This window comes from Cyprinus carpio, chromosome B15 (assembly GCF_018340385.1).
Source record: "Cyprinus carpio isolate SPL01 chromosome B15, ASM1834038v1, whole genome shotgun sequence".
In the NCBI taxonomy this organism is placed as follows: domain Eukaryota; kingdom Metazoa; phylum Chordata; class Actinopteri; order Cypriniformes; family Cyprinidae; genus Cyprinus; species Cyprinus carpio.
The window spans coordinates 11,112,117-11,120,983 of NC_056611.1; the positions used below are offsets into that span (position 1 = coordinate 11,112,117).

The following is an 8,867-nucleotide window of genomic DNA, read 5'->3' on the forward strand; positions in this document are numbered from 1 at the left end:
ATTTTTATTTAATAATATTTTAATATAACACATGTAAAGGATCTTTTAATGGATATTTTGTTCTCAGTATAATAAGTCATTAGTCTCATAACATTTATGGCTCAGCTGATAATTGGGTCTCAAACTGAGTGTCTAGAAGCATGGTAGCAAACAGGTCATGTATCTCTGGTCGGGGGATACCAAAACTCGTATTATTATTAATGGGAATGCTGACAATTTTTTTTCTTGAAATTAGATACAGCTTTGACAAATTTTGCCCATGTGAAATTAATTATTGTATGTAAAGTGATAGTTGTACTGTTTATAAAGTGAAAAGAAACTGTCAGGAGTGTAAATCAATTCACAAGAAATTCCAAAAATGAATGTCACATGCTAAAACAAACCCATTAGATTTGAGCCAGTCTTTTATTTTATTAAAAAACATCACACACCATAAAAAGTACATATACAAAACTATAAGATCTTAAATTGATTTATGTACAGTTACAAAAGAAAATGGTAAAATAAAAAGTGACCAGACGACTCAAATGAACAGGTATACTTGTGCTGCCAATCGGGACTGTTGCTGCTGCTGCCGTCTGTTTGTTGCTTTGAGTCCTTTAGGTTTGAGTTCTCACTGGACAAGAGGGTCACGACTGACACTGTAAAGCTGGAGGAGATGCAGGAGGAGACGCAGAAGGGCAGATTGATGAAAGTGCAGAAAGCACAGACATGCTGTTTACTCTGTCCCATCTGAGTTTCTGCTCACTGGTGCAGTTTGCATGATTGAATGGGTGGAGGATGATGAATATCTAGAGAAAACAAGAGAGAGAAACAAGATCAGACTCTTTGGCAGAAGGCGTGACGCTTCTGAAGAGATAAGAAAAGACTGCAGGTCCTGCCTAGTCATCGGGGAGCTAACATACAATTCACAAGAATGATCCGGTTCAACTCAATGTCAGCTCTGTTGACAGTGTTTGTGGCATAATAACTACTAGTGTGAATTTACTTGTACAGAAGTATATACAGTAGAGCAGTCGTGAAGGGTCGGTGTTCTGTCTATCGTTCTATCTATCCATCTATCCTTCTATGTATTATTCTATCATTTTATATTGCTCTATGTATCCATCTACTGTTGTGTATCTGTATATCATGCCATTGTTCTATCACAAATCATTCTATCTGTCTATCATTCTCTTTATCCATCTGTCATTCTATCTATCAATCTGTTGTTCTGTATCCATCTTTCATTCAATTTTTATCTGTCATTCAATTTATCATCTATAGCTCAACCCATATATTTGTCTATGATTTTATCTATTGTTTTATCTATCATCTATCATTGTATTTATCAATTTATCATGCTATCTATCATTCTGTCATTCTATTGTTATGTCTATGCATCTATCCATCTGTGTATCCATCTATCTATCTATCTATCTATCTATTGTTCTATCATTCTATATTGTTATATCTGTCCATTTATTGTTCTGTGTATCCATCTATCATCGCATTGTTCTACCCTCTATCATTCTATCTATTGTTTTGCATACATTCTATTGCTCTGTTTACCATCTATCGCACTATAGTTTTATTTATCATCCTATTTATCATCTTTTGTTCTATTTATCTGTATATTGTTGTATTTTCTGGAGAAAAAAAAATATATATTAATTTCTTAAAACTGGTCCCAAACTTTTGAACCAACAGCTTTTTTAGCTTTTAATAAAATAAATAAATAAATAAATAAATAATGTTTTGTAATATTTTAATGATGTTTTTGTATACAATCCACCAATATAATTAATACTTTTAACAACTACTCCACAAATGCATTGTGGATTACTGTAAACCTGTAATACTGTCCCCTTCACTTTAACAACTACAAAATAAATACACTAAAATTAAAGGGCATAGTCTAAAAATGTTATGTGATGATCAATGTTATGCCACAATAGCTGCGTACTGAGTTTACTTTACACTCAACCCGAGGCATTCCTTTATAGCCTGAAGTCTTCAAAGACCAGAGGGAACGAGTGAAATTGGCTTTCATAAGTGGTGATTGTGACATCTAACATTGCATTGATCTTATATGTATAAAGGAACAAAAGAAATGAACAGCAGCCCTGGCATCCTCTCAAATCTATGATGGTGGTCTTCTCTTTGGGCTTCTGGACTGTTTGGATGGGAGAACAGCTGATATAAATGTTAATTTGTTGGCAAGAGCAGCAAATGGTGCCGCCAAGCTCTGGAAAGCTTGAGAGACCATGAAACCAGCTGGGATTAGACAACATGTCTGCCAACGACTCGACCCCGTCCCTGATCTGCTGCCATCAGATAATGTGTTCGCAGAGACCACCTTCAACACCTGAACAAAGACCTCCATCCACGTCCTGTTTCAGCAAACACCACAATCAGTCTCCCATCAAAACCTAAATGAACGGCCATCAATATTGATCTAAATGTGCCACAACTGATTTATTTTTAGCTCGGTCCTGACAAAAGAAAATGCATCGACATGGATTTGGCCTCCAGAGCATCCATATGTTCCAGCCAAGCGATGAGACAGATACTGGATGTTTCTCACCGCATGTGGGCTCTGAGATGGATCTGTCTGGAGCCTCGCGGCTCTAAATGACAGCAAAGACGTGACAGTAGACTGAACACACAACCAAGATCATCCAAACACAGCTAAGATCAACAGCTCCATGCATTTGCATATTAAGTGAAGTTTCTGTTTTTAATCTCAGACGTTTTCTCCTCTCGCAGGCCCGAAAAGCCGAATCGTTCTGGTGTTTAATCTCGTTAGGTGAAAAAATAATGTTTTCTGTTTTGAGTGTGGCAATATAAACAGACTACTTAAGATATATGGGAATAAAAACAAAGAGAAATGATGTGCCTCTTGTTCTGGTGAGAGGACTATTCCAAGTAAAGAAAGAAGATAAATAAACTACTAAATAAATAAAACTACAATCCCATTGTGTCATAAAAGCCTGATCTCTCGGCCATATAAACGCTCGCACCGAAATCTGTTTATAATTCATGACAATTAAGTCAGAATTTGTTAAGACCATTTTCATATGCCCTGAAACATTTATTTATTTGTTTGTTTGTTACCGTACCTTTGACTGTACTCAAAAAATGCAGCCTTGCTGGCCATAAGAGATTTTCTAAAATATCTCTAGAACAAACCAATCTAGTGGACTTTAGCATGGCTATTCCATGCAAGTTAAATTGAAGTTCTACACTGAACTCCTAGATGAAATCTTTAGCGTAAACACATCAAATCTTCTATATCAGAAACCGAGGATGGCTTTTAGCACTCAGAGAGTCTTATTACTTGGTTTGGCTGCCATTATAGCTTTCATTATGAGTTATATCGCCACACCTTGTTTCTCGTCAGCACTATTGATTATGCAATTAAATCCAGCCTGACCATTAGATATCAAATAAAATAGTCTTTCAATAGATTTTGTGCAAACCCAGGGGCAAATGGTGAATGACAGTCGGGCGTAAATCACAGAGGCTCTTTAAATAAAACAGCAGTCTGTCATGCAAATGACGCATTGGGTAATGACGGCCACATCACTTTCCAAAGAGACAGGTAAACTCCATATGAACCCTAATCACTTTATAGCTCAAAAAAATATTTATTTGATGCATTTGTGCATAGTATTTTATTTTGTACTGCATAAATGTTTTGTAATTTTTTTAAATGACAAAAATATAAAAAAATTAAAACCTTGCTTAACTGTTAGTTACTATAGCATATTTATGCATTTTAATTAAAGACCGTTATTTTTTAAGTACTCACCATAATTTATGTATAGGCAACTTATTAACTCATTATGTTAGATTTTATTGTGCCACCTATACAATTATGGTGGTTGTCAGTATATAATAAGGTAAAAGACTTTGGTCATAGCTATTATGTGTCAGGAGGAGGAAGGTGAAGGAGACAGCTGGTGCACACCGAACTTTCAATTTAATAATAAAAAGGCAGAAGAACGACAGGAAACACAACATGGTATAACTATGACCAAACAACCAAAGACTGGACAGACTGGGGCTTAAATACAAGACAAACAAGGGTAATTAACTAGACATAGGTGATACAGGTTAACTAATAATTAAACAATGAGCAAGGAACTAATGAACATAGGAACATGACCAAATAAGGAGGAAAAAGTAACCAAACCGGAAACACAGTGACAACTATGACAAAACAAACTGAACATGATTATATTTGGTTATAAATTGTAAAATATACAGGCACCAGTATGGCATCCAATAATAACAAACTAAACTAAACTTAACTAAACTAATCAAAACTAATAAAGTACAATATTTTTTTTTATATTAGGGTGACCAAACGTGCCATTTTCTCAGGACATGTCCTGGCCAGGATTTCTATATTGCCTAAAATATCCACGTTTTGGCTTTGTTTGTGGTACACAGACCAATTGTTGTATTACAAAATACCATGAGAGCTCTAGAGAGCAGATGACTTCTTGTGCTTTTGAATCACTCTCACGGTACACCGATCGGTATGCTCAATGCTGCTTCAAGTCCAAAACTAATATGTACACGCATTTGCATCGCTTTGACAGTTCTCTGTAGATCCCACCTTCTTACGCACCACAATTGGTCGATTACGTACAATGTCTGCATGTTACTGGTCAAACGATCATTACCTTCATTCAAGTATGAAAACAGGAAACCAAAACGTGGATATTTTAGTCAATATAGAAATCCTGGCCAGGGCGTGTCCTGGGAAAATGGCATGTTTGGTCACCCTATTTTATATTGAATTTCGGGCAACCAGTTCTATACTTCAAATTGTATTTGTTTGTTTATTTTATTCTATCTATCTATCTATCTATCTATCTATCTATCTATCTATCTATCTATCTATCTATCTATCTATCTATCTATCTATCTATCTATCTATTTTTAAAGCTAAGCAGAAGCAATGCAGTGTGGGCATTATTTCATGTTGCTAAATTCTGAAATAATTTTACAACCTTAAAATCCAGTGTGACCACCCCCGAAGAAAACAAAATGCATTTGGAGAAGTCAGTGTGGGCGACCATTGAAATCCATCTGGTTAATCTAAGCAGTAAGCAAGTTCACATTTTCTCTGACCCTGTAAGGGAAGCATTTGGTCTCATGGAAAGGGCAAATTCTTGAGTCATTATATGTTTCATGCCCAAATTCAATTTGCCAGAAAGTGCACACTAACGGGTCTCCAAGAAACAAACATTAGCAACAAAACCAGCACCAAACCGTTAATTTCGAGGAGCGCAGCTGTATTACATGATTAACCATGTTCTAGTAATTACTAATTAGAGAGTACTTATCTCAAAGAGGTGGAAGGTGGAACAAAGAATTAAGGTATCAACAAACATTGCCTCTGGTGAGCAGACAGAGGCCAGATAACATCACCACACAGTCTTTCAAGACCGTGTTCACAGACAAAACGACAATTGCAAGAGCAGCTCTCTAAACCAGCAGGAAAAAAAAAAAACACATACTGTTGTCCATAAAATATACTTAAGTTATCAGTATCTGCAAATGCTGTAAATAATCAGATATCAGTACAGACACACAAAATTTCCAAGGACATTTCAAGGTCTTTGCCTTGAGATAACCAAATCTGAGATTAGTGCATTTATCATCCTTATATAATTAATCATTATGTATCAATATTTTGTTAATGTCATTTCTGTTTTAATGGTATTCTGTGATTAAATGGCAAATAAGCAATCAAAACGGACAACCTGCACGAGCGTCTGGGGCAGCAAAATGTGTTCAGTGAGTCTATCGCTGTGTCATCGGCGTGGAGAAGTGATTAGTCATGTAATGATTTTTTAATTGGCGAAGAAATGAGGCTTGACAAGTCAAAACGAAATGCTAAGTGTGGCGAAGGGGGTGCCAACAACTAAAATACTGTGTAATTGCAGTTCAGTTGGACTATTTTTTAAATTTTAACAACTTAGATGCACCGTTGAGAGAAGAAAGTCTGAAAAAAGACTGTTGGAAAGCTCAATCATTGTTTAATAGAGCCAAAAGTTATCTGTGCGGAATCTTTATAGTCATTCTACTCTTTCAAAATGTCTGGATGAAGAATGAAATGTAATCAGTAACTGAGAAATAATGAAACTAGTGCCTTTTATATTTTATAAAGGTGATGTTTTAGCAAATAAAAGTGTTATTAAATTGCATTGTCAACTATATGATGTACACACCCACCCACCCACACACACACACACACACACACACACACGTTTCCATATTTTAAAGGAAAATTCCATAGGTGTAATGGTTTTTATACTGTACAAACTGTATTTTGTATTACCCTACACCTAAACTTACCACTTAAAGGAAACTCTCTGCATTTTTAGATTTAAAAAAAACTTCATTCTGTATGATTTATAAGCTTGTTTCCTCATAAGGACCTAATAATGTCCAAGGTCAAAATTGACTGGTATTGCTATCATTGTGGGGACATTTGGTCCCCATAACATGATAAATACTAGGTACACACACACACACAAACAAACAAACAAACAAACAAACAAACAAAAAAAAAAAAAAAACGTAATTTTGTGAAATATTATTGCAATTTAAAATAACAGTTTTATATTTAATATACTTTAAAATATAATTTATTCCTGTGAAACAAAGCTGAATTTTCACCATTATTACTCCAGTCTTCCTTCAGAATTCAATCTAATATGCTGATTTATAATCAATGCTGGGAACATTTTTGCTGCTTCATATTGTTTGGGACTGACAAGCTGTGCAAAACCACGATCATATTACGAGCATGTTTTGCGCAGCTTGTCAGTGAACAATGGCTCTGTGTAGTAAATGCTTCTCTGTGTGAAAGCACGCACATGTAGAGATTTGCTGCTGCTTACAGAACTGGCTTTACTGAAGAGATGCGCATTAAATATTGTGCTGATATTTATTGTGCATCCCTAATTAAAACAAACTATTGGTTTACTCACTTAGCTACTGTTCAGAGAGCTCTGATGATCTATATGTTGATATGTTAGTCTGTGGTCTGCTTACACCAGCATAGTATCACAGAGACAAATCTCAGGATGACACCTGACAGCTGGATTTGATTCACAGCTTCAAACATTGAAACAGGAGAATAAACAACTCAATCCATCTTGACTTTGCATTTCACTTTGCCCCATCAAACCTTTAACTGCTCTCGTTTCTCAACGTCATGGAAAGCAGAAGCTTTGATTTTGGGATCAATAGCCGTGTGAAGCACCAGTTGTTGGCGTGTCAATTCTTCCTTGTCAGCTTCTTCAACTGGCAGACTTTTGAACTTTTGAGTCCCACTGATTGTTTATGACGTCAGCATCAAACACTTTTCTGGGGTCATAGACATCCCGGTTGCACACAAATTCGATCAATATTTCATCAAGTGAGTTGCAACTTAATTGATTGCTTAAGTTTTTGAGGGTTGTTTATTCTCTGGCAACAAATACTATAGATAAAACAACAAATGTACCTTCAGTAACATCCATATCTTGGTTTACGTGCTACTCGTATGGATTGTCCGATGTCTGAGTGCGTAACATTCCCTAGTGCATTGGTTTGTGTGCAACAGCCTGTTCATTTCTTTGACATGCTCTGTCAACCCTCTCTTCTGATGTCACAAGGCATTGTGGGGGAGTTTTTAGCAACAGTTAAAACCATAGAAAAAAAAAAAAAAACATATATATAACAGTATGATCAATTATTCATGAGACCGTTGCTGTTTCTGAGCTTAAATATAGTCCACAAATCCACTGTGCAACAACTATGCTGTTTAGTCACCTTGTAGTGTAAATTGTGCATGGCTCCTTATAACCTCTGCTTGATGTCTAGCCACGAATGGGGGAAAACTTACATACTTGGCATTTACTATGGCCTTATGTTGGCATTTATTTGCATTCTGAGGTGATACTTAGAGATGAAAGGTACTGATTTTGCAACACAACCAAGTTAATTATATTTCCACATGAGTGATGGTGAGTGGAGCGTCTGATACATGAAGCTGAGCTGCAAGACATTAGCTGATAACCTCAGGATAGACACAGCAATGTCAACACAAGAGCCGAGTGCTTGCTAATCACTGATTCTCATCTCATTTGAGCGAGCAAGCCTATATATTTCTGCAGATCTGATGCAATGTTGTTTTCTTCATGAAATATATGTTCAGAAACGTTTCTGGTCATCAAAGTACACAAAATTAATAATATAATATAATATAATATAATATAATATAATATAATATAATATAATATAATATAATATAATATAATATATGATGTAAAGTAATATAATTAAAACAACTTTGTATTAGACTAATTTTATGGTATATGCCTATATTTACTTACTATACTAATATATATAAAAAAAAAAAAAAAAAAAAAAAAAAAAAAAAAACAGGCATCAGTATCAATACTGGATATACTTGCCCTCGTTAAGTATAAAAATCATTTAAAAAGTAAAAAAAAAAAAAAAAAAGAAATAAAAAAAAAATAATACTAATAATAATCTTAGTAAGAAATAATTAAAATATTTTAAATATGCCAACTTTATGTTGTTTATATGTTAATTTGGAGCTTCAGTGTGAAAATATATTTATGATCACACATTGTCATGTTAGGTGTGATTAATTGTTTTTAATAAAAGAACAATTATTTTATTTATTATTTTAATTGCAGAATAATATTATATATTTAATTATTATTATTTTTTTTCAATGGACTGATATATAGTATATTACAATACATTTAAATGCTATTATATTTATGTAAGGTGAGGCTGATGTCAAGTACAAACGCATTTATTGAGAAAATTGTGAAAGTTTAAGAAAAACT

At 34.6% G+C, this 8,867-nt stretch overlaps 1 protein-coding gene across 2 annotated transcripts in view; it reads right to left on the minus strand.

Moving 5' to 3' along the window:
- Positions 1–300: 300 nt before the first annotated feature.
- LOC109093601 (leucine-rich repeat and fibronectin type III domain-containing protein 1-like protein) overlaps positions 301–8,867 on the minus strand; it is a 119,844-nt gene continuing 111,277 nt past the window's right edge. For both annotated transcript variants that reach the window (XM_042739206.1, XM_042739205.1), the window contains one exon: positions 301–791. The gene's annotated coding sequence lies outside the window, so the exon portion shown is untranslated. The remainder of the gene's footprint in view (positions 792–8,867) is intronic.